The sequence below is a fragment of the Arvicanthis niloticus genome, chromosome 11 (assembly GCF_011762505.2).
Source record: "Arvicanthis niloticus isolate mArvNil1 chromosome 11, mArvNil1.pat.X, whole genome shotgun sequence".
In the NCBI taxonomy this organism is placed as follows: Eukaryota; Metazoa; Chordata; class Mammalia; order Rodentia; family Muridae; genus Arvicanthis; species Arvicanthis niloticus.
In genome coordinates this window covers 78,938,402-78,964,888 of record NC_047668.1, presented here as the reverse complement: position 1 = coordinate 78,964,888, position 26,487 = coordinate 78,938,402, and the positions used below count along the sequence as shown (strand labels likewise).

General features: G+C 46.6%; 1 long non-coding RNA gene across 4 annotated transcripts in view; it reads right to left on the bottom strand.

The window, feature by feature from the left end:
* LOC143443940 (uncharacterized) overlaps positions 1–25,357 on the bottom strand; it is a 30,669-nt gene extending 5,312 nt beyond the window's left edge. The window contains exons 1-6 of one of the 4 annotated variants that reach the window (XR_013113395.1): positions 25,189–25,357; positions 21,863–22,048; positions 21,039–21,237; positions 19,106–19,241; positions 14,272–14,485; positions 13,540–13,589 (exon numbers count right to left, since the gene is read on the bottom strand). This is a non-coding gene — a long non-coding RNA (uncharacterized LOC143443940). The other 3 variants (XR_013113394.1, XR_013113396.1, XR_013113393.1) reach the window with 3 other exon arrangements.
* Between the last annotated feature and the right edge of the window lie 1,130 nt (positions 25,358–26,487).

Genomic DNA, 26,487 nt, shown 5'->3' with positions numbered 1-26,487 from the left:
CATTTTGGTTCTTTGTTTTGTTTGTTTTGGGGACAAGTTTTGATGTCCTGAAATTCACTCTTTACAGATTGGGCTGGCCTCCAACTCACAGAGATCCTCCTGCCTCTGCCTCCTGAGTGCTGGGATTAAAGGAGCCACACACCTGGGTCCAAGTCAGCTCTTAATTTCTTCCCTTGGAGGTTTATTTGCAAAAACATAAAACAAAACAAAACCATAAAGGTTTACTGCATTTGAGGTATGATGCGCTTGCCTAAAAGCAGAGGCAGGAGGGTCAGAAGTTCAAAATCAGCCTAAACCTAAAAGAAATTGCCTCAAACACAGATACTTTGTACCTGCTGTGGTGGTGGTGTATTTCCTCTTTGATGATTATCAACACTTTGAGAAGAAGCTTCTTAGATACCTTAACTCAAAAGCAATAACACAACCATAATGGCAATAACACAACCATAACCTTGATCTCAATGTACACCCCAAGTCCTAGCATCTCCATGCACAGGAAGGAGATCTCTATTCGCGACTGACTAAACCAGAACTCTCCTCAGTTTTATCCAGTCAGCAGTGAGAGAGCAAAGCAAAGAAGAAACAACCAGGGTGTAGACTGTGATAGCAAGATATGTGTGGTGCTTCGGCATAAGCAGGAAGCCACTCTGATCTCCTGTCTCTCTGTTCTCCACTAAAGACCCTCCTGTGACAGACTTCTGGCCCTATGCTCAGAGAAATGGAGTCCAGATTCAGAAATGCAAAGAATCCAAGCAAGCTGGCCTTGCTAAGCTCTTCCAGATCCTTGTCGGTAAAGCAGATTCTCTTTGCTCAGTCTTCTACCTAAGCATAGAAATAATTTTCCCTGGGTCTTTGGCTCTTGTTTTATTTTTGCTTTTTTAAAACAGGGTCTTTCTATTATTACATTTACACATGTGACTGTGTGCTTTTATGTATGTACATGAACATGTACTTGTGGAAATGTGTGTATGTGTGCATGCACATACATATATAACTGTATGTACATTCATACGCTTGTATAAATGTGTGTATGTAGATGTGCATGCATGTGGGTATGTGCTCATACATGTATCAACACGCATGTGCTTATGAAACATATGTATGCACAAACATGTGTAACTGTATGTACATTCACACATGTGTGTTTGTGTGTGCATACAAGCACCATGGTGTACATGTGGGGCTCACAGGACAGCTTTCAGGAGCTGGTTCTCTCCTTGTACTGTACTGAGGCAAGGTTTCTCTTGCTGTTTCTGCTGCTGCAGTCATATGTGGTGCTGGCTGACTCTCCTGTCTCTTCCTCCCATCACACCTAGGAGTGCTGGGACTACAGATGTGCGCAGCCAACCCAGCTGTTGTACTATATGCGTCTGGGGAATCAAACTCAAGCCATCAGGGTTATGGAGCAACAGTTTTTACCTGCTGAGCTATCTCCCCAGCCCTGAGTCTTCATTTTTAAAGGCCTCAGTGTTACACAAAACTTTGGTTAAATCCATTGTCCCATTTTTTTCTCTTATTAATGTGTCATTTGTTTCAGAAGGACCAACTGTGACTGTTGTGATGGATGAATAGCTTTGTGTCCCCTACAGAGGAAAGGTAAGGAACATGGATGCAATGGGGCAAACCATGTCCTTCCCCACACTCTCCTGGCTACAGCTCCACACACACGGTCTTAGTTCCACAGCCTGTGCGATCGTACAGCTTAGATGAGTGTCATGCTTGGTTGGCATACTGGATTTCCTAATTATCTGAACAGGAGACCCCATAGTTTTATTTTGCCTGGGTCTCCAAATAACGTATGTTATCCCACCCTCTGTGGCTTCAGAGCCAGTGAGGAGCAGCCTAAGCCACACTTGCGGCTGACTAAGGGGTCAGTTTTCAAGCCCACACAAGGCTGGGAGCATGCAGGCCAGGTTCACTTCCCCATGCAAATAAGCCGAGATGGTCGGTTTTTAAGGGAATACCTCATGGAGCACTCGCTTGCTCTCCCTCCATCAGCTCCTCCTCCTGGCCTGTCTCCCTGGGCCTGGGCTGCAGCACAGCTCACTGTTCACGCCCCCCCCCCCCCCCCCCGCCTGTTGTTTGGATTACCTCAAAGGCAGGCCTGCTAGTATTTCTGAAATTTAGACCCCAGAAATGAGCAAGCAGCTTGTATTCTCTCTCTAGACATCTGTCTCTCTCAAGACCTCCAGAGTGTGTGGACCTGCAGGGGACAGCCTTTCAGATCATCTAGCCTTCTGGGCCTGAGGAAGCTGACATTGCAGAAGGAAAGGGCTCCTGGGCTATAATATATAATAGTTACTCAGAGGGCAAGCCTTGCTGATCTAGCTGGTCCCTTCAGCCAGAAAACTTAGGCCACATCTTCCAGGAACCCCCTTAATCCCCTATTATTCCCCCACTTTGTCCTGGAGAATGGAATTAGCTTGGGAGGCCCAGGAGGCCTGGTTCCTGCAGGTAGCAGGAGAAGGTTCCTTCAGCAGGAGTAGAGACAACTGGTTTCTGCTTTTCACCCAGCTTGTTCCCATGTGACCTTCAGATCCCATTTTCTCTGGGACACATGGCCTAATCCTAGAAGGCAACAGGTCTTTTTCCTGTCCCCTGGCACAGGGCTGGGTGCCTCAGTCCCTAACTCTTCCCCATTGTTATTCCAGACAACCTGTCATTCCACAGGTTACCTTTTTTTCTACACCTGGGTCCCTCATTCCCATACAGGCTGTTGTGCAGGCTGTGGGGACCTCGGATTCCTTTACTCATGGCTCTAGCTTTAGTCTTTGCACACAATAGGGCTCTGTCAATATTCCTGACTTAATTGATATTTGGAAGCTCCGTGAAGATTTAGAGAACATCGATGTGAGTGGAAGAGCTGGCGTAGCCTTTGTAGGCAAGATATAAACATGTAAATTAACATCACGTGACAGTACAACAGAGATGAGGTGCAGTAAGCCCCAAGGGCAGGGCAGATGGCTTATATGTTAAGGAGAGAATTTAGCAGCTGAGGTGTTTCTGTCAGCAAACTCTGAAACTCAAATAAGCATCCACAGCAAAGGAATTGATTATATCATCAGAGGAAAGTGTTCAGTTCAGCAACTCAAGAAACACTTTCTCTCCAGGCGGTGCTGACACACACCTTTAATCCCAGCACTTGGGAGGCAGAGGCAGGCAGATTCTGAGTTCGAGGCCAGCCTGGTCTACAGAGTGAGTTCCAGGACAGCCAGGGCTACACAGAGAAACCCTGTCTCAAAAGAAAAACAAAACAAAACAAACAAGCACTTTCTCTCCTCTCTGCCATCCTTTGTTAACAGGCCCCAGACCTTAGCACAGCTGACTTCATTCAGGCTGTAAAAACCCAGCATGTAGACAGCACCACCTGCCCAAACTAAAACAAAGACCTAATCCATCAAAGTCCATAAGTTCTAGGAAAGTCTTTAAGTGTATGATCATTGCTGTTCAGTTTCTGTAGTTCCTCTTCTGACTAACTGTTCTTGCTAACTGAAGTATGCCAACGCAGAACATGGTTTTTGTCCTTAAAAGTTCATCCTGAGAAAGACACATTGGCCACACTGGGATCCTGAACACCCAGTGTTGTTGCCTGCCAGATAATAACTTTCTATTGGCTCAAACCCATGTCTGAGCAGACTTCTCTGGGGCAAACCTGGCTCTCCTTGCTCCAACAATGAGAATAAAGAATGTGGCAGGAAGATATGCCCTCCACAAGCTACTGTTTGGCTCCAGCAAAGTCTAGGAAATGAGACTTAGAACTTGGACTTTGATGGCAAAAGGCCTGGATTCACATTCCTATTCTGTACTCTCGAGTCTTCTGTTTTCTTCTCTAAGGAAGGGGTACACCTGAGGTGCTGTATGCCTAGAACGTGATGGAGAACACCATGCCCTGTTTGGGAGTCTGCACAAACTTCAGAAGTAGAGGCACAGGCCTGGGCATGGACACCAAAACTTGGGCATGCATTTTCATTTTGACTGGAGTCTTGGAGAAATATGGGGCTTCCCTTACCTTCTCAGCTTCAAGATCTTAACTCCTGTTAGCATAAACTCTGACTGTGGGTGAAACAAGAAGGTCACATGGATTCCAAAATAGGGTCCATCTAAGTTCCCTGTCATCTAAGTATGCCCAAGGAAACCAAAGCAAAAATTTTAACCCTTTCAATAGTAAGGCCTAAATGAAATGTCAAAGGCTAGGTTACTTAGCCTTTACCTGTTTACCTGTTTACCTAACTGTTACCTGGCTAGCCTGCCATATATAAGGAAACTTTCTCATGTTTCTGCTGTTACTAGGAAACTTTATAATGGCAAGATGTACTGTAAGGCTCCCACGAATGGAGGACCTCACCCAAGCCTCGGGAATTCGAGGCCATCCATTAACTGTAAGACACCGAACTTGATGTAATCAGCAAGAGGCATATTTTAATCAGTATACTGAGGTTAAGACCTACATGTAGCCCACGAAGGGGCAATGGGGTCTGACCCTGGGGCTTTGGAGACAGAGAGAATTTAAAGCCCAAAACCACAACTCGGGGGAGGGGGGAACCACAACCCAGGGGGAGTAAGGGAGGGCTATTGGAGAGCACCTGTGGAAAGTCCCAGCCCATTATTCAGTTTGTGACAGGGTACAAGGAACAGGCTATTCTCTAAGAGCCTATATGTAATCAGCCAAGTTCCTGGTATTCAGGGTGCACAGGCACGCTGACTTGAACTCCCAGCTCAAACCCTATTCAATCTATCTTATGGTCAGTTTTTAGTTCCTGGTACCCATAGCTCTTGGTCACACTGTCCTGAACTCCCAGCCCTGAACTCTTATCTATTTTGTCTTGTGGATAGCTAGTTTCCTAGGACCCAGAGCGCAGAGCAAGCTGATCTGCACTCTTGACTCTATCTGTGGAAGGTTTAAAAATGTTTAACTCTTTCAGTACAACATATTTGTTATGTCCTGTGTCCTTGGAAACCAATCATGGTAGAAGTCAGTAGAACTGTTTTGTATAGTTACCCACAATAAGTTTATGACCAAACCAACCACCCAACAGCACTTCCTGCACCTACGTATGAGCTTTTTATGGTATAAACTCCCCCAGGGATGGATCCCAACATAAGAGACATGCGCACCAATATAAGAGGCCATTTGGAATAAGACATCCATTTTGAGCAGTGGTCAAGTAAAGTTTAAGTTCCTCCCTGGGAACCTCCCTGGGAACTGACATCCTACTTGACGGAAAGAGACATGTACATGAGTAACTGACATCCTGGTTGGCAATTAAAACATGGATGTTAGATAAGGCAAGTCCCCTACCACAGCTGAATATGTATAGTGAAAACTATTAAAGACCATTTTGTGAAAAATATGCAGGCTTTTTCTTTGCCCTTAGACCTGAGCAGAAAGAGCGCAAGTTCCAGAACTTGGAACTGAAAATAAGATTTCAGGCCTTCACTGCCCCGGGACACATTCCGGGTGGAGGACATTATCCCTGAATCAGAGGACACTTGCTGGATTACATTCCTCAAGCCTCAGGGAGTAGACTCACCTGTGGGTGGGAAAAGCCCAAAAGCAGGAAGACACATTTCTGACCACAAAAAAGATACAAGTCATCTAGGTGGGGCTGTGACTGGAGAAAGTGAGAAATATTTAACCTGAAATAGTTGGTAATGACAGGATAGGGCACAGTGACATGGTAAAACTACATTTTTGAGAAGAATGAGTATGCAGAGTGATTTTCACAAGACTCTAAATCATTTGGGGTGAGTTCCTCTGAAATGTTCCACTATTTTTATGTTGTGTATCCTTAACAACCCCTCACCTTCCCTTCCTACTCCCCTGGTTTGTGGTTTACTCCTTTAAAAGCCCTCCTCAGACTGCTGGCTTGGTCAAACTCTACTCCTGCGTGAGTGTGCAATTTGGCTGCTGGCTGCCAGCTTTTTTCCCTAATAAACCTCTGCTGATTGCATCCAGGTATGGTGTGTTGGAGTTTGTGGGTGGTCATGACTTCCAGAGACTTGAGTAAGGGTCTCCCAAGTTTGGGGGTCTTTAAATACCCCAACCAATGGGAGCAGGGTTAAGTGTACAACAAAGACATGTTCCTAAGGAAACCCCTATTCTTAAATCCTGATTGATGAAATAACTTGGCACAGATGTTTGTGGATTTGGGGCTTTAAAACCCTGTAGAATCTGGACCACAGCCCTGGTCAATCAGTCTTAGGGTATATGCTCAATAAACTATCCTTGTCTGACTGAGATCAGTGCTTGTGTGGTTTGTGAGGTGATTTCTGTACCCCAACACTCAGAAGCCTCAATGAGATGGTAGCAGGATAAAGCCTACTGTAGGGCACTTGACTGGGAGGCTTCTGCAGGCAAATGACAAGAGTAACCACTCTGTTGCATCAGATTCCTGCAGCTTCAGGAGGGGCTGTTGGCTGCTTCTCCCTTTGCTCTTGCTCTGTACCAGAGGTATGAGCCGTTCAGGGCACAAGGTGAGCATACATAGATGCTTGTGTGGGGCATGATGGTGGTGGTGACTTGGAAGGATGCTGCTCCCTGTGTTGTGGGTACAGGGTCTTTGTCCTGAAAGAAAGCCTTTCCTCCCTAAAATGCTTAAGGACCTAGAGAGACACACAAAAAGGCAGAAATACAAGAGAGAAAGGCTCAAAGAGGTATTTAAAAACCATAGGGAACTTCAGTTACTTCCCCTGCAGGGGAGAGGAAGGGGTGTAAGAGCCTTAGTTTACTGGAGACCCCCTGAGTGAACCACAGGAGAGATGAGAGATCACTGCAAAATGCAAGAGAAATGTTTTTAATGTTCCAGCAGCCTGGGGCCATCCTGCATCCCAAACGGAGAGACGGCCCGCACTGCTTGGTCAGTGAGCTTTTATACAGTCCTCAGGGCAGCAGCCATTAGGCACAATGTGATTGGCAGAACAATGTGACATTTTAAACTGATTCGTCTGTAGGGAATGAGGTGGCAAAGGTTGGTCCATCCGCGGAATGTGGAAAGCTCTGGGCTTTCCCCACCCACAGGTGGGTTCCCTTCCATGTGGTCAGTTAATCAGCCTCTCCCTTCGTCCTCTGACTGTTAATCCAGCAAGTGTCCTCAGTCATGTCAATCAGCCTCTCCCATCCAGGGGGACAGGTGTTCCAAAGTTCCTCTTCAGGGGCTGCTAATCTGATAGAGGCTCCTTGAGAGGCATAAGACAATAAGTAAATGGTGCACAAAGCTTACACAGGGGAAAGCCTCATCCTGCCAAATGTAACGAATGCTTTCCAGAGAAGGTGAAACCCTTCCCCAGCCTCTCTGTCCATTGGTCCCAAAATTCCACAGTTCTGTGATCTGCACAAGCCAAGGACAAACACTGCCCTGCTGCAAGCATTAGCAGCTATGCAGACTGCCACTGCAGTGTTCCTTTTTTTTTTTTTTTTTTTTAAGATTTATTTATTTATTTATTTAATGTATATGAGTACACTGTAGTTGTCTTCAGACACACCAGAAGAGGGCATCAGATCACTTTGCAGATGGTTATGAGCCACCATGTGGTTGCTGGGAATTGAACTCAGGACCTTTGGAAGAACAGTCAGTGCTCTTCACCACTGAGCCATCTCTCCAGCCCTGCAGTGTTCCTTAATGGAGATCCCCAACCCCATCTCCTGGCCTGCATTATTAATGCCTTATGTCAGCATTCCTTTCGCTTGCTCTTGGCTGCTGAAATTTTATAGAGCAGTATTATTAATTGAAGCAATTAGTGCTGGGGATATCAGCCCAGCCGTGTCAGAAGCCTGGAGCTGTACAAGGCAAGGATCTCTTAAGACCTCTTCTCCCTCACTCTTGGGCTTTTTCTGGGCTTCCCCACTCCCTACCCCTCTTGTTTTGGCTCTGCCTCCCTCTCCTCTCCAGGTTTCTCTTCCTGTTTTCTCTCCCCACCCGCAGAGCCTGAGAGAACATCCTCACTACCCTTCCTCAGCCTGCAGTCACACAGGCTCCCACTATTGCCCTGCCCCCCAACCTGGGCAGGCACACAGGCCCAAAGGCTAGAACACAGATGCCAGCATCACTGGCTGCCTGCTGCTCTCATCACTAGCCTACCTGAATTGGATGGGAATCCGTCCAAGTTAGCTCAGAATCCCTGGTTAAGGTAGAGGAATGCAGATAAGAAAAAAAAAGTGATGCTCACTGTCTGTCAGACCCACTCATTCATCCGTTCATTCTTTCATGTATTCCTTTCCTGGTTGTGTTTATCTAACCTTATAATATGTACTGTGAACATACTGAAGAGGAATTTTGGAACACTTGTCTCCCCACCACCACCACCATGGGAGAGGCTAATTAACATTCCTTAGTCAGAGGACACTTGCTGGACTACCATTCAGAGGAGGAAGGAAGAGGCTGATTAACATTCCTCAGACCACGTGGAAGGGAACCAACCTGTGGGTGGGGAAGGCCCAGAGCAGGTAGACACATTCCACAGGACAGATCAACCCTTGCCACTTACAGACAAAGAGGTCCTTGCCACCTCATTCCTCAAAGACCAATCAGTTTTAAAAGTCACACTGTTCTGCCAATCATATTGTGCCTAGTCACTGTTTCTCTATCCACCCCTTAAACTGTATGAAAACTGCTCTTAGCTTTAGTTCGGGGTTCCTCTAGCCTGTGTGTGGGTGGGGGGGGCAGTGCACTGGTATCATCAATAAACCTCTTGCCTAATGCCTCGAACCTCCTGTCTGTGAGTGTTTCTGTGGTAGCATGTCCCCCGGTTTGGATCTTAGGGTCCAACAATACATGAGGAGGTTGAGTTCAGGCGCCCTGGAACTGGCATGATAGCCAGAGAGAGCAGGCAGAACCTGAAAGAACTGCAGCAGAATGGTACACCCAAAAAGAGTGGGTTCCTTCAAGGGATTGCCAAGCTCTTAGGGCACCTTGTGTGTCTGGGGCAGGGAGCATGCTGAAGAAAAACCTAAGAAGGTGGAGGTGTCCTCAAGAGGGAAGAAAGTGAGGCCCAGCCAGGCTAGGGATGTAGTAAGCAAGCCCTAGCAGGGAGAAAGGACGCAGCAGGCTGAGCTGCTGCAGAGCTGAGCACCCAGGAAGGGCTGGTTGGCTCTCAACCCAGGCCAGTCCAATAAGAGTGGGACTAAGAGGACACCTGAACCCCAGGGCGTATGCCTTAGATCCCTTCATCAGAAATTGGCAGCAACACCTGAGATGCCAAAGGCTCACATTCCCTGTAAAGAAGACTCCAGCATGGAAACATCCAAGGTGAAAGGTCATCCACAACACTCCCCACATCACTGCCTCCCTCATCAAAAGCAAGCACACCTTGTATCACAGAAAGAGATCTCCCTAGAAGTCTGAGGGCCAGGGGTCCACTTGGGTATCCTCCCAGTGGGAAAGTGTTTTTTTCTGTAAGTTTGTTGTTGTTTGTTTTGTTATGAAGTATACATAGACAGAACAATGGATCCTGAATGCATGTTACATGTGATGTTTCAGTTAAGACATGTTCTTTTGATTTTCACATAAACACTGTACTACCCAGCCATGCATAGTTCATTGTTTTGTATAGAATGTACAAGCTGGGTTTCAAGAGTTTTTGCTTCATGATGCGCAGAGGACTAAGGAGGAATAAATTAGGCCCATGTGTGGTAGCATATATGTATGAAAGGGTCTAACAAAAACCACATTTTATATATTAACTTTAACTGAAGACCCCCAAAGTTGGGAGACCCTTATTCAAGTCTCGGGAAGTCACGGCCACCCAAAAATCGCAAGACACTGTACCTGGATGCAATCAGCAGAGGTTTATAAGGGAGAGTTGGCTAGCCAAGATCAATTCGTTTGCTCACGAGGGAGCTGAATTGACAAAAGACCAGCAAGCTGAGGGGCTTTTTAAAAGGGAAAACCACAAACCAGGGGAGTGGGGAGTGGGGTGAGGGGTTGTCAAGGATACATAACATAAAAATAGTGGAGAATTCCAGAGGAACGCAACCTTAGAGAATCAGGGTCATGTGGAAAACACTCTGTATACCCATTCCTCTCAAAAATGTGGTCTTGTTATGTCACTTGCTCAACTATTTCTCAGTTGTTGCCCTGTCACTTGCCCAACTATTTCTCAGTCTCACCCAGATGACTTGCATCTTTCTTTGTGGTCAGGAATGTGTCTTCCTGCTTTGGGCCTTCCCCACCCATAGGTGGGTTCTCTTCCCTGAGGCCTGAGGAATGTTAATCCAGCAAGTGTCCTCTGACTCAGGGATAATGTACTCCTCCCAGAATGTATCCCGGGGCAGTGAAGGCCAGAAATCTTACATTCAGTTCTGCTTTCTGGAACTAGTGAACCTGCATTCTTTTGCTCAGGTCTAGGGGTAAAAAAAAAAAAAAAAAAAAAAAAAAAAAAAAAAAAAAGCCTGTATATATTTTATAAAATGGCCTTTATAATTTTTCACTCTACATAACAATTAACTTTGGGCCAGTGCTATAGCTCAGTAGGTGGGGTGCTTGTCTAGCACCAAGCCCTGGGTTCAATCTGAAAACTCCCCTAACTGGCTTCCAGTCTTCTGCTAAGCTGCCAAAGTCTCCACACACTGGGATCCGGCAGCAGATTCCAGTGGACACACTGGGAAGGAAACAGCCCTCCACCCTGGCCCCTGGGGGGGCACATACCTGTAGCCCAGCACCTGGAAAGTAGAGACAGATCAAGATTTCAAGGCTATCCCTGCTACAGAGCCAGTTCAAAACCAGCCTGGACCATCTAAAATCCTGTTTCAAAACAAACAAACAAATAAAACAAGGGGTTGTGGAGAAGGCTCAGCTGTTAAAAATACTCAGTGCCCTTGCAGAGGACCTGAATTTGTTTCTAAGCACCCACACAGTGGCTCATAACTACTTGTAACTCCAGTTCCAATTGATCTGACACACTCTTCTGGCCTCTGAGGGGACCAGCCATGCATATGGTGCACATACATACATACATACATACAAACAAACACTCACTTGTACACATAAAATAAAAACAATTATAAAACAAAAAAAAACTTTAAAATGAAATATATCACTCTCTATTGCATGGTATACACAATCTCAGTATATACAGTCTCGGTGTACACAGTCCCACTGCACACAATCTCAGTATACACTCTCTCCATATATACAGTCTCGGTGTACACAGTCTCAGTGTACACAAACTATCTCCAAATACATGGTCTCGGTGTACACAATGCTTGAAACACAATCTGAGTTTATCAACATTATTATGTTAGTCATTTGTTTACTTAGGATCAGATGTCAGACAGAAAAGAAGAGAAAGGACAGTAACTGGGAGACAGGTCTCAAACGATGCTGGATCAGAGGAAGAATGAGGCTGAGCAGGAACACTGGGACATGGAATCCAGGCAAACCTAATCGTTGCACATCTGTATACATGATGGTAGGCTGAGGGCCAGAGATCCCATGAGACCTATTCCTGCCTGAACACATTGTCTTCAAGACCAGATCTCTGTATAGATTCACAGATGGCCTCTGGCTTGGGAATTCTCTCCTGATTCCCTGGAGATGTAGCCTTCGAGAGCAACCTCATATTGGGTCCCCAAGTCCCTACGGTAGGGATGCTACTCCACTGAGCTGCTTGCTGGTTTCTGGGTCCCCCTTCCTTGCTTCAGAGTCTTTGGGTAACTGAAGATGTGAACATTTCAAGAGGAAGAAAAAGGAGACACGAGTCTAGGATGTCTATGTGCTTTACTGTTTTGTCTCCTAAGAGGCCACGCCCAGCCTCCCCAGCTACAGACACAGATCCTGCAAGATAATAATTCTGTGAGACTTGAGTTGGTCCATGGCTTCCCTCTGGGAGCCACCCTTTCCTACCTACCCCTCACCGAGCCCAGCTCTTCTGGCCTCTATTCTGTGGTATCTTTTTTAAAAGAGTATTTTTATTTTACGTATTATTAGTGTGGAGAGTGTGTGTGTTGAAGACATCCTATGCTACACAGCAAGACCCTGATCTCAAAATTAAAATGTAATCTAAACAAATAAACAAACAAGGGGCAGATGAGCTGGCTCAGACAGTAAAAACGGTTGTCATGTAAGCTTCATAATCTGAGTTCAGTTCCCAGAACACACAACAGAAGGAGAGAACCAACTCCTAACAGTTGTCCTCTGACCTGCGTTCATGTGGTGAGACATGCACTTTCAGCAGTAATACATGCACATCACACACATGCACACACACACAGATACACACACACATAACGAATAAGGGGAGGGGCTCACAGGGCTCCACCCCACCCATCCTGAGGATCTTGTAGCCGTTAACAGCTGCAAGAGGACGAAGGCATTTTCTTCATTGGTGTAGCTGCTGATTCAATGCCCATGCTTCTGCAAGCACTCTAATTAAATCCACTGGGTCACCAATGAGTGGCTCATTGGACACACACAGACACATGCGCGCGCACACACACACACATATGTAGGCACACACATGCACATGCATACATGCACACACACATGCACACACCTGCCACACAAAGGCAGGCAAGTAGAAGGTAGACTAGTAAGGGAGAGAAAGAGGATTCATGAGAGTAGGAAGGAAGCAAAGGATAATAGGGTACATGTGATCAGAATATATTATTATATATAATTAATATATGCTAATAAAACCAAAAAATAGTCTACTTCATTAACATCTCCACAATGAGTTCTCTGATTAAGGGGGATAGGGGAATCCTGAAGGCCCTATCTGCTTGACTCCCTTCCTCCTCCCCCTTATCCAGCAGTCAGTGAAGAGTCACCATCACCGATCTTGTCTCACCCCAGCTCCGAAATGGAGATTGTAGGAGGCCTCATTAACTTCCCAAAGCCACCTAACCTGCACTTGCTAATTGCCATTAGCTGCTGGAAAGGGACACTATGTGTCATGCAGTGGGAGAGCAGGCTCCAGGCCAGGGAGCCCACTGATGTGGGTGTCTGAGTGAACTATGCTGGTCAGGGAGGTAGGAAACTTGAGTGGGGCCCTGGAGGTAGAGGCAGGTCACTGTCATCCAGGGGAGCGAGTGAGTGAGGCTGGTGTTAAATTCCAGACACCAGAAGACAAGCCATATGATGCCAGTGGAAAACCTGGATGGAGCTGAGGGTGTCAGCAGGTCTGGGGTGCAGGCTCCCCCAGTGGCCAGGGTGGAGGGCTGTTTCCTTCCCAGTGTGTCCACTGGAATCTGCTGCTGGATCCCAGTGTGTGGAGACTTTGGCAGCTTAGCAGAAGACTGGAAGCCAGTTAGGGGAGGACATGTGGTATTAAGCCATTGAATAGCAGCAACTGGGCTACATTAAATATTAAGAGATAATAATATTTGAATAAAAAGAAAGGAAATCCAAGGAAAATGCACCCTGGGGGCAAGTGATGGGAAATAATACCCAGGGCAGGGAAAGGTTCTGAGTGAGGCCAGGCAGCCACAGGTCAGCCCCAGGTACAAGATGAGCTGTCTGGTTAGTTTAAGTACAATGAAAAGAGAAGCTGAATTTTAAACAGTTGCCCCTTTCTGAGGACTTCTGTAAGCCTCCATTTTCCTACCTCTAAAATGGACACAGGAATCAATTCTGTCTCCATTTGTGGGCTGCTGCCTGTAAGGAACAAATGAAAACGAAAGGGTTAAAAATTTTTCAGAAACTCCTAGCAGGCTGAGCAGAACCAAGAGTGCTGGTCAGCTTGGTCATGAGCTCTGTGTTTCAGGAACTTGGCTGACCACAAGATAGATGGTTGGTTATAAATAGGCTCTTAGAGAATAGCCTATACAAAATGTTCCCCATGACTGTTCCTTGGACCCTGTCACAAACTGAATAATGGGCTGGGACTTTCCACAGGTGCTCTCCAATAACCCTCCTTCACTCCCCCTAGGTTGTGGTTTCCCCCCTGCGTTGTGGTTTTTGGCTTTAAATTTTCTCTGCCTCCAAAGCCCCGGGGTCAGACCCCATTGCCCCTACGTGGGCTACGGGTCTTGACCTCAACATGTTGATCGAAATATACCTCTTGCTGATTGCATCAAGTTTGGTGTCTTGTGAGTTATTGGGTGGCCATGAATTCCTGAGGCTTGGGTGAGGTCCTCCCTTCATGAGGGCCTTACAAAATCAGATTGGGAACAGCTGAAAACTTTTCTCTCAGGCAGGGGCCATGACTAACAATGCCCTCTGAGGGAGCTGAGTGTGTAGCACAGCCCTGAAGCAAATCAAAGGCAGATGGACATGGGAAGTCCCCACCTCACTTGAAAGCCTCCAGACTGATAGATCCTGACACAATGAAACCTACCAGCCTGACAGCTTTGTCTCCAGTTTGTACTCCCAAGACAAACATTTAGGCAGATGATGACTATGGTATGGTCCTTGAAGGATATATATTCTAAGGAGAGCTCAGGAACTTCACTGTCAGTGGGTACTGTGGCTCATATCCATAATCTCAGCATATAGGAGGTAGAATTAGGAAGGCTGAAGTATAAGGCGAGCCTGAACTATAGAGTAAAACCCTGCAGGAAAAAAAAAAAAAACCCAGAAAGTAAATAAGTATACATTTTTAAAAATTTAAAAAATATAAAATAGAAACAAGCAGAGATTATATGGTGGCACAAGGTTGTCTATGATCCCAGCATATGGAGGGAGAAGAAGGAAGAGCAATAGTTCAAGGTCACCCTCAACTACATAATGATCTTGAGGCCAGCCTGGGTTGCATGGGTCCAGGGATCATTAGTTTAGGTGTTCTTCAGTGAAACAGATATTCCTGTCTCAAAAGTACAAACCCAACTAACTGAAAAAAGAACTGCCCTGGGCTGGAGACAGTTAGGTGAAGTTCAGTCAGGTAAAGTGCTTGTCCAGCATGCATGAGGTCCTGGGTTCAATCCCTATTCCTAGATAGTGTGCCTATAATCCCAGGACTCAGGAGATAGAGACAGGAGAATAAAATGGTCAAGTTAATCTTTGGGTACATATGTATTGTATCCTGTGTTAACAAACAAACAACACAATGCCAATAGAACAGCCTGGAGAGATGGCTCAGCAGTTATTGGTACTTGCTGCTCTTGCAAAGGAAGGAGTTCATGTTCCGAGCCCCTCCGTGTCCCCTTCGCCTGCGAAAGAGACCCGTGAGGCAGTGTTCGGGTGGTTACTACAGCAAGGCTTTACTCTTGTATAAGCAGAAGTGGAAAGACGGAAAGCCCGGAAAAGGCACTGCTTAAATACACCCTAGAGTGACGTGTTCACTTCTGATTGGCTGTTCACTCATTACCCATAATACGCCCCGGGATGGGCAGTGACTTTGGCTCGCTTTTTGCCTTTTGCACCTGCGCAGTCAGTTGTTTACTTGTGGAGACACGGGATGTCAGCACCGCCATCTTGCAATGGCGGAATGTATCACGGCTAACCGCGGCTTCCTACCAGTTCAGTTCCTAGCGCCCACATGGGGGACTCACGGATCCTAGAACACCAGATCTAGGAGCTGAGATGTTCTCTGTCTCTGCAGACACTTGCACTTACATGTACATACCCATACAAACAGGCGAATAAAAGTAAAATAAAATCTTAAAAAAAAAAAAAAATAACATGAGGTAACAGATGGAAGTGCTTAGAGCAGAGTCTGCTATGGACCCAGGGATAGCTAGTGTGGCAGCAGTCGCCAGAGCAGCCATTTGGCCTCGACAAAGGCTGCAACTGAGGCAAGTTCACCTCAGAGCTGGCCTTGTTGCAGATTTGTACATCCTCGCCAACCTTCTTCATATCTGTTGATCATGGGCTTAATTATTGTTCCTGTGGTGTTAGAAGTCACTGCTGGGTTATGTCACCAAGTAGCTCACCTCTGCCTAGCCATATTGCTGCCTGCACCTGAGGTACCCAAAAGCCACCCAGGCACAGCAACGGAATGTTCAAGGGAACCCACTGCTCCCTTGGGGAAGTACCCAAGATCCGGGCATGTGAAGCCAGAGGCAAAGTGAGCCTGTTGGAGACCTTCTCCAGGATTTGAATGTGTGGTATAGCCTTGGGAACTGAAGGTGAGAGTGTCGGTAATGACAGGATGATAGCCCAGGAAGGCAGCGACATGCACTGGATGAAGCAAACTGTTGAGTCAGATATTCATGGGTTTCTCGGAGGAAGCAGAACATCTCGTAAAGTAGGGGTTCTTACCCTTACCTCCACAGCCCTTAGGACACATTAAAAGCTCAGGAAAGGAGGAAGAAGAGGAGGAGGAGGAGGGGGAGGAAGGGGAGGAGGAGGAAGAAGAGGAGGAGGAGAAGGAGGAGGAGGAAGAAGAAGAGGAAGAAGAGGAAGAAGAGGAGGAGGAAGAGGAAGAGAAGGAGGAGAAGGAAGAGAAGGAGAAGGAGAAGGAGGAGAAGGAGGAGATGGAGAAGAAGCAGCTATCTTTAAACTAATCAGTTGGTGGGTGGGAGGTTCTCAGAGGCAACACAACTCAGCTCATTCATCCTGTAGCTGCTCTCTCCTGAAGGGCATGTGGGCATCTGGGACCAGGGACCATCAGCTTAGTTGTCCCCTAGTGCACCACAGGCATTCCTGTCTCATAGAAAATTAGCTTCCTACAGAACCAGGTCACTGTTCAGCCAAGGGTCTGCCAATAAGTTGGGATAAACTAGTGAACCGTGTGGCTGAAACTGGAGTCTGAATGCTGCTAAGACCCCAAGTCCCTGAGCAAGCATCTTGTCCTCTCTGGGCCTCCAGCTTCTGGTCTAAGAAAGAAAATATTTGGAATAGCCCATCTCTACCTGTACTTTTATAGTTGATCTAAGACTTCTCAAGACACATTCTTCTACCCTTAGGCATGGTGGCAAACATCTGGAATCCCAACACTCAGAAGGGAGGATTGTTAGTTCAAAACCAGCTTGTGAAGCATAACAAGACTTTGTCCTAAAAAAAAATAAGTGTGAGCACTGCACAGTGCTCTAACCCTATCCCTGGGGAGGCAGAGGCAGGCAGGGTGATCTCCATGCCAGCCTGGTCTATATAGACAGCCACAGCTACATAGTAGCATCCTGTCAGAAAAATAAAATCAAGACAAAATGAAGGCACATCTCCTTTGTCCATCAGTCTTTGCCTTTCCTAGCAAGCCGAGTATTAAAGTCCTAAGTTCTTGGGTTCCGAGCTTTTAGGTTTCTTTCCTCTGACATAAGAGCCTGAGTGGGGACCTTCAGCTACAAGGTAAGATCACGTGGCCTAGAGAGGCTGGGTTCCAGAGAACATATGAGGGGGTGGGAGAGGGGCGCCTGGAGGTTAGTTTTAAAACCCTGGCTAGCATAGAAAGCTGGGTGGGGCAGCCTGGAATGTTAAATTTACCTCTGAAGTCTGAGAAGAGAAAAACAATCATTTTCTAACAGCCCTGTGCTTGCTTGGCTGTGTAAAGGAGCCTGCCTTTGTTGGGGGATGGGCCGAAGGCGCGCTACAGAGAGCTGCCGGCCCTACGTGGGCCTTGGGCAGGAACACAGAGGCCATTTTCATCTGGCCTTCAGAAGTTTCCCTTTGTGGCATGGTGCTGTTAAAAATATTCCTCCCTGAAGGTGCAGCCGCAGCGCAGCAGATGTCCCTGACTGAGCACTTGGGAAGGAGCTATTAAAAGGAACGTAATTAGGTTGTCATCCTGGGGCCTCCGAGCCAGGCTTCCGAACGCCATCTTTGTTGAAAGTTTTCCAGATGTAAAACATTGCAGAATCAGATTTACCAAAAAGGCTGCTAATACTCAGTAGGACTGTGGTGGGTACAAGAAACAAGCAAAATAACGCTGTAGTTCAAGGTTGACCCTGAGTCTTTTCTTTCTATGTCTCTTTCCCATTCCATCTCCTCCTTTCTCCCTCCCCACCATCATTTGCTCTGAGAAAAGCCTCTATCCGTCTCTACACACCTTAGCACAAGTGAATGCACCTAAGCTTCATGAGCCCCCAAACCGTGGGATTCAGGAGCTCTGAAGCTTTAGCAAGCAAAAGCCTTGTCTTCTTTTTGTCAGGCGCTGGAGTGGGGGTGAAGAGCCTTTCTAGTGACCCTGAAATCACACCAAGGCAGGCGCCTACTCAGCCTACTCAGCCACGCAGAGAGGGCCTGCCCTGATTTCCAGTCGAATTCCACCTCAGAGGTGCAACCCTTGTAATCACCCCCTCCTGCTGGCCTGTTATATCCTGCAGGCTCATCTAGCGGCTGTCAGCATCTGCCGCTTGTCTATCTGAACATCAACATCTATTTATTGAAAGTTTCCCAGGCAAGAAGCCTGCTGAGTGGTAGAGATAGTGCAGGGAGCATCAACAGAGGACATGCTTGTCTTCCTGGTGGGAGATAGCAGGGATAGAGAAACACACAAATCTGGCAATCACGGAAATAAATGCAAAATAATAACTGCAGAAGGAAGTGTGTGGTTGGTGCTGAGAAGGCAGTCAGTGGGAGGCTAGCCTGTGAAGGAAGTCAGGAAGCCTTCCTAGATACAATGATGAATGTGCTGAGAGTGGGAGCCGGGGCGGGGGTTGGGATGTGGGGACGGGGTAGGCAGAGACAAAGGCACAGAGGTTTGTTCACCCAGAACAGCTTTTGCAAAAGCACTGGCTAAGTCTCAGAGGCAAGCCCACAACTTCTCAGACACCCTTCTCCTATTGGACTTAAGTACTGGACTGTGTGCCAAGAGGGGACTCAGGGAAGAAAAAGAACAGAGTCTGAAACGGTAGAAAAACCAGGTCCACAGGCAAGTGTTGAGAGGTGATCCTGAAGAAGACGCCATGATGGTGCTGGAGTGAAGAGCTGGTCTAGCTTCCTCTTCTTGAGGCCTTCTCTGATATTCTGGCCAACTTTTCATCATTGGTAACAAAGCATCATATTTCCCTGGGTTATTTTATTTGTAATAAAATTATTAATGGACACCTAATATATTTACAGAGTAAAGAAAGTAAAATTTCATTCTATGACCCCTCTGTAGTTTGACATTTTGTGTTCCTGTAGTTTTTCATCTTTGATATCTGTGGGGTAGAGGGCATGTGTGTGGGTGTGGTTGGAATTGAACTGGAGTCCTAACAGTTGCTAAGCAAGTACTGAGCTATCTCTTCAGTGATGAATACACGTAGACATCATCTTTGCCTGTTTGCTGACTTGCTGGGGACCAGTTCTCTTACCTGTTAGTGAAGCTGCAGGCTGGCTTTATTATAGATGAGTTGAGTTCTCCTCCCTGCTGATCTTGTACATCAGTTCCTACTGCTTGTCCCGCTCTGCACAGAACCTGGTGGGTTCTCAGTCATTCCCAGAGTAAGTCTGGAAGAAAGCAGTGTAGGAGGGGAAGACAACCAAGTGGTGGATGCTCTGTGCTGGGAACACTGAGAGGGCAAGCTCTGACTTCCTACTGACTTCTCTCTCACTGCCTCTACTTCCCTGGAACAAGGACCCACCCACTGCCACCCAAAGGCAGAGGGCTTTGTTTTGGTACTCAGCATTCAACTCCCCCTGTCGATGGCACCAAGGATGGGAGGGGCTGGAGCCTCCAGACATAAGCTCTCTGAAGAAACTTGTTCTGGGAGTCTCAGAGCTCCCAGGAGAAACTCTCCAGAACAGTTGGGGGGGTGGGGGGGTGGCTAGGAAACAGAAGACCAGTATGTGGATAGGACTTTATCACACATACGTTGACACATTATCTAACCTTGAAGCTTCTGTTTCTCTACCCACCACACAGAACTTAGCCTCTATCCCTGCTTGACCAAGATGGTGCCAATATAGAGTGAACAAATTCACCTCTTTAAAATGAGTTAATCATTGTGAAAGTGCATTGAAGGTTTGAGCAGAAAAGTGGAAAGCAAGTCAGCAAGCCTTCTCCCTAGCTCTTCTCACACATTATTGAGATATATATATATATATATATATATATATATATATATATATATATTGCAAAAGGAAAATCACCTAGATCCTATTCTGCATTAAATGTGGTCTTCAGAGGAGCTGGAGAGATGGCTCAGTGGTTAAGAACACCCAACACCTACATGGGGATGGCTACTTACCATGTAGGAAACCATATCTGTAACTCCAGTTCCGTGGGATCTGACACCTACATACAGACACACTGAATCCATGTCACACAGGCATGCAGGTAAATACCAATGTACATAAAATAAAAGTAAATAAGTTATGTTGTTTAATTAAATGAAATAATTTGTCTTTTAAAAATTCAGCATCCAGAATGCTGTTATTTTCACAGATGCCGTGTGTTGTATTTATTAGGTCCAGTTTTAATGGTCACCTTGTACCTTTAAGGTTTCCTTCCTTACCTGACTTATAAGTTACTTTCCAGTAACCATGAAGAGGAAGCAGAACTGCTTATTAAAGGCTTTGTGCACAAATCAGCGGTAACGGTAACAAGAAACCAGAGTACACCAGGACCTGACTGTGACTCAGAACCTTAGTAGTCCACAAGAAAGCAGAAAGGACAGACACCAATACACCTCAGCCCCCAGGAGCCACTGCTCTGCCCTCTCCCGATGGGTTGGGCTGCTAACAGCTCCACCCCAGACTTAGAACCTGATAGGGAGGCTTGTCCTGGTGGGCAGGGCCTTGGAGAAAATAAAACCGATCCTCTAGCCCTTCAGCTTGCTCGGGGACTGAGGTATGCCTGGGCAACTTTGTTCAAAAGCAGACTTCAGGGGTAAGGAACACTCCCTGCCCATCCAGAGGTAATGCTGACAGAAGAACTCAGAGCCAGAGTCGGTTACTTGCTAATTTTATCATTACCAATCTCAGAACTTAAGATACTTCATCTACACAACAGACCTGTTGTTCTTTTCTCTAGAGCAGTGGTTCTCAACCTTCCTAACGCTGTGACCCTTTAAAACAAATCTTCATGCTGTGATGGCCCTAGGCATAGTTATTTTCATTGCTACTTCATAACTGTAATTTTGCTACTGTTATGAATCATAGTGTAAATATCTGTTTTCCAGTGAACTTGGGCAACACCTTTGAAAGGGTCCTTCAACCCCCAAAGGAGTCACAATCCACAGGTGGAGATCCACTGCCCTAGAGTGAGAGCAATTGGATAAAATATTACATGGAAAAGCACTTTACCTGAGAACCTAGCCCACTGCAGACACTCAACAAACAGAACAAAACAGTTGCCCCATATGGCAATCTTCCCAAGAGCAGGAAGTACATATCTGATTCACCCAGCCTGTCTGGGATATCAGATAGTTCACGTATTCCTCTTGGGTCTCTAGCAGGTCTCCATTAGGACTTCCTCTGTCTGGAAAGACTTGCTTGTTGAGATCTTTCAAGAAAATACCCAGAGAGTCATACAATGTAGCCCCTGTCCCTTCCTTCCAGAAAGGCCTGAAGACCTAGATACCTGGAGAGGGGAAAGGCTGCTTCCTTACTAACAACAACGTTCCCCAGCTGTCTGTGCTTCCACTTCCATCCTTCTCCTTGCTTAGCGATGCTCGAAACTGCACTGGGTTGTACAAAGCATAAGAAAGAGGTATAGGTTCATCCCTCATAAGAATTTGGGAGGGGGCAATTTGTCCGTTGGAGTGATATATTCCAGTTAGAATTAGGGAGTGGATTCTTTAAATGAAGTGAAGTTGGGGGAACAATATTAGAGTTCAGAGTCAGGCATAATGATGCTTCCTTTAATACCATTACTTAGGACATTGAGTCAAGATTTCAAGTTCAAGACCTGCCTGGGCTTCAGGACAGCCTATCTCCAAAAATAAAAATATATACTTTTTAAATAAAGCATTAGGAAGCACTAGGAATCAAGATTTGGATGTTAGTTAGCTAAACTTCTGAATGGAAGCTTCTAGGGACCAGAGGAGTGGAGGCCATGAGTTAGATCTGAAACACAAAAAACATCCTATTCTACGGACCCTGCCCTCCTCACAGGAGTCAGAGATTACCTCCATCTGTCAGGTTCTTCAGCAGTCCCAGCTGTCTGGATATCTGGACACCACATCTCATGTGCAAATTATAGCATTCAGGGGGCCCCAAAGGTATCCAAAAGTTGTCTGTTAGATGAGGCTGGAGATACCAGGTTTAGGCCCAGCCCTTCTCATAACGATGCCCAGGAAATCACACATCTCCATCTAAAATATACATCAAAGACCTCCCAAGACTGTTTGGAAAACCCCAAATGATCATAGAAAGAGTGAACTTCAAAGTGAATATGATGTTTACCTGAGGAAGATACTCCAAAGTGACCCACAGAGATGGTCCTCTGGCCTCAGGTAAGGCCAGTGTCTTCCTGCCCTCCAGGAATACCAGATTTTCCTGCCTCAGCTGGGAACACACCATTTCCCTCTAGACCACTTCCAGAAGAAGCCACTGATCTGCACAGGAACTGACAAGCAACTCACCACCAGCTTTCCAGCATGCAAACACATACACAAACACACACGCACACGCACACAGGCACACACACACCAGTCAGCCCTGGGGTATAGTATGCATCTCATAAATCACCTAGATAAAGTAGGAATCATCAAATATTTATCAAATGAGGCTGGAGAGTTGGTTCAGTGGTTAAGAGCACTGTCTGCTCTTCCAAAGGACCTGAGTTCGATCCTCAGAAACCACATGGCAAATCACACCTGTCTGTAACTCTACTTCCAGGAGATCTGACATCTGTGTAAGGACACAGATACACATATAGACAGAACACTAATAAACACTAATAAACTAATTATATATGTATGTACATATATATAATTTATATCATATATATATGTCATATATATATGATATAAATTATATATATATATATAACATTTATCAAATGAATGAGAGACTGAAGCAGTGGGTGAATCCATGGGCAGCCAATCCTCAGAACATGAGACTACTTCCCAGTTCAGGATACCCAATGCTTCTAGGATGTTAGCTGCACTCTGAGTGCCTCTCCCTGGCGAGTATTCTATGAAGAGATCACATGCACCTTTCCTCAAGTCCCCTCACCTCCCACCTCTTCTCCCTTCCCTAATTGTGGGGACTTTGCAAACCCTACATGCTAAACTTTCTACCTGGAATGTAGCAGATCCTCAGCAATAGTGAATGGTGTGAACAGAAGAGACAGAAGAAAAGCAGTGTGTAGGAACCCCCCCCCTTCCAAATGCTTACAGTTTAATTTTCATTCCATTTATTTATTTACAAGTGTGTATGGGGAGGCATGTGGGTAGGTGTGGAGCCTGTGTGTGTGGAGGCACATATGCAGACATTAGAGAGAGTTCATTCTCTCCTCCCATCACATGGAGTCAACTCAGGTGCTCAGGATTGGTGTCAAGTGCTTTACTGACGAGCAGTCCTGCTGGCCCATGTTCACAATTAGTAGGTGAAAACAGCCAGGTACATAAGCGTCGAATAACAGAACAATAAAGCCAACTAAGGAAAAACTCCTTGTGGTCAAGAGAATACCATCAATAGTCCGGTGTGATGGTGAACGCCCTTAATCCCAGCATTTGAGAGGCAGAGACAGGTGGATCTTTGAGTTCAAGACCAGCCTGGTCTACAGAGTAAGTTCCAGGACAGCCAGGGCTACACAGAGAAACTAGGATGAGGAGGGAGGGAGGAGAGAATTAGTGACAGGTGAAGGCCCAACAATCTAGATAGCACAGTTGCTCTGTGTTAATCAGCTGGCCAAGAGGCCACTTCTAGAAAGACAGTTTTACCTTAAACCATGCTAAAGAGATAGGCAGAACTTTTTTTTTCCTTTAATGAGACACTATACTTTTTCTTTCCCAGAATTCTCTCCCCTAATGCAGAACCATAAGGCTCAGCTGGGTTTGCCTACCGTTCTGAGGCCTAAGCCAGAAAGTACAACTTTTCCTTCTTCTTCCTCCCCACAACCCCTCTTTTGATGTTAGGCAGAACCTAAGAGAGTTTTTTCTGATACTGCGGGTGGGCATCCCTGCTTTTTCTGTAATGCCCTGCTCCTCGCCATGGCTGACCTCCACACCAGCTGTCTCCACTCTACCTCCTCCTCTATGCAGCTGCTGGTATTTGCAGCTTGCCTGCCTTGGCATGTTTTTCTTTTAAATTATAATAAAAATGTAACCTTTTACTTGAATCCATTCTTTTTTTGTTAATGAGACCAAGAACCCTAAGAAGGGACACTGATCCCCCAAATCATGAGGATACACGTGTACAAATACAAGATCTGAACAAAACCAGGTACAAGGAGCACATGCTTCAGATCAGAGCTGAGGAGACTCACAGTCAAAGGACGCTTCCTGAAGGAACTAAATGGGACTTGAAGCTGCTGTCCTTCAGAAGCCTGATAGAGAAAAGGTGGGACGGGCAGCTCATGGGAAGAATAGAGCAAACTATGTTCTCTCGAGTAGATTTAGTGTATACCACAGATTCAACCAAAACAATGTGCCGAGTATCTGAAGATAGGGTGAGGGAGTGAAAGTTCTTGGCCAGAATCTCTAAACAAATATTAACGGGAGAAAAAATATTTTATTAAAAGTGCCGCACATTGGAGATAGGGGAAGGAGTGACTTCTATAAAGAGCAGTGTATATTTTAGGAAACGGGAAAGGCCGAAGAAACAAGAACTAGACTCTCTAGAGGCAGCGACTGTGAAAGGCAAACCAGAAAAACAAAACACCAGGAGACAAAGGCTCCTCAATCTATGTTTGCTGCGTAGATTCCTCTGGTGCTACCTCCAGGTGTACAAGGGTCTCAGGTGTCTTCCTGGTAAAGCAGAGAACAGGCACATCCGTGTAACATTTCCATCCAGCTTTTAGGCAAACTGGGGAGGGAGGGTTCTTCTTGTGTCTGTTCCTTTTCAGTTGCCTTTGCTCAAAATAATCCTTATGCTAAAGCGGCATGTGTGCGGGTGGTATGTTCTACCTAGTGAGGCCCTTTGAGCAGTGAAAGAGCCTGTGGTAAGGCCTGGGAAGATCTGGCCTCGGGGTAGGGGTGGATGGAGATGTGGGGGAGTGGAGATGAGGGAGACTATGTGACACAGGTAAGTAGCCGGATTAACCGGAGGACGAGAGAAGCACCTAGACAAAAAGTTCTTTCTTTTAACTCAAATAGGACTGGTTCCTATCACGTGCCAGGCCCTGCAGGAGTAAATAGGGCCCTACTCCGGGGGTCCCTACCCCAGTGCTTAGTCCCAGGATTTTGCGGCCATTAGTGGTAAGGCAGGGGCGAAGGAGGCTCTGGCATCTCTCCTGCCACAAACCCGCTGATCCTTATGGTCCTGACAATCGTCCCTTGGATCTCACCTGATCTACCTCTCCCGCGGCCACACCAGAAGGAAAGAGTTGTCCGGAGAGAAGGGACTACCGTGACCTTCCGGCAAATACACCTTGGGCTGCAGTGGGGGGCTGGGCAGGCGACAGGCGAGGGCCTGCAGCCCTCCCCGGATTCAGCGGCTTCCCCGCGCCCCCTGCCGGCCACCAGCCGCCCTCCGCGCGCCGCCGCCCCGCCTTCCGCACCTGTCGCAGCTCACCTCCAGGGACGGGGGTGGGGGGACGGGAGGAGCTTTCCATTGTTTAGGGAGCGGAGGCGTTTCCGGAAGTTCCCTACCTGGGGGGACCACCCAGGACGTCCCCAGGCCAGACATTTCCCCCTTAGGAATTCCAGAGAGGTGGGGAGGTGACGTTCTTAACTTTTATTGGTTATTAATGCTGTGCAGGCGAGCTGAGGGAAAGAGCCTGAAAGCGTCAAGGACTGAAGCCACTCACTTTTCTCAGTGAGGATTTTAAATTAGCGCTCCTGTGTCAAGTCAAGCCTGAAGGGGGACTCAGAGCCAACAGTTGTGCCTTGGGAGGATTGCAAGGAAAGGCTGTTTTCTTCAGCCTTCCGTCTCCAGGTAGTGGAGTCTCCCTCCTCCAGGAAGTCTGCCTTATTCTTCATGAGTCTCTGTTACAGGCAATGTCTCTGTCTCCGTTTGGTAGGTCAGGATTCTCTGCCCATTTTTCATAAGGTTTTTTTTTTTTTTTTTTTTTTTTTTTTTTTTTTTTTTTTCCCTATACCTGCAAGAGTCTAAGCCCATTCCGTGTTCAGGGGCAGAAAGGAGGCTGCTATCTAGGGAGATGAAGGGCACAGACATCCTATTCCCTGCCCAGTCAAGGAGAAACTCCCACTATCCTCAAGGTCCCTGTAAATTTGGTCCCATATGCCCGAAGATCTTTGTGAGTACCCCGAAATCTGAGCCCTTTGCTCTCTGAAAAGTATACGGGGTGTCACTTCAGATTACAAGGGCTTTAACCCTCTAAATCTCTTCCCTCTGCACCCCTTGCAATGGCTCCCCATTTCCCTCACAAGAAAAGCCGGAGCTGCGGGCCACCCACTACGCCTCCGAGCCCCCTGCTGCGGCTACCACTCACTTCTCTCAGGCCAGATTGCCTACCCTGCTATTCCTTAACTTCGTCAGAAATCAGCCTGGGTTGTGGCTCTCGCAGCAGATCAGTGGGCTGGGAAGGAAGTTCGAGCTAGGGCGGCGAGTGTTGTGATAAAGTCCGACACGTGAGTGCTTAAGGGAGGATATAAGCCCCTCTGGAAATAAAGAAAGTGTGACT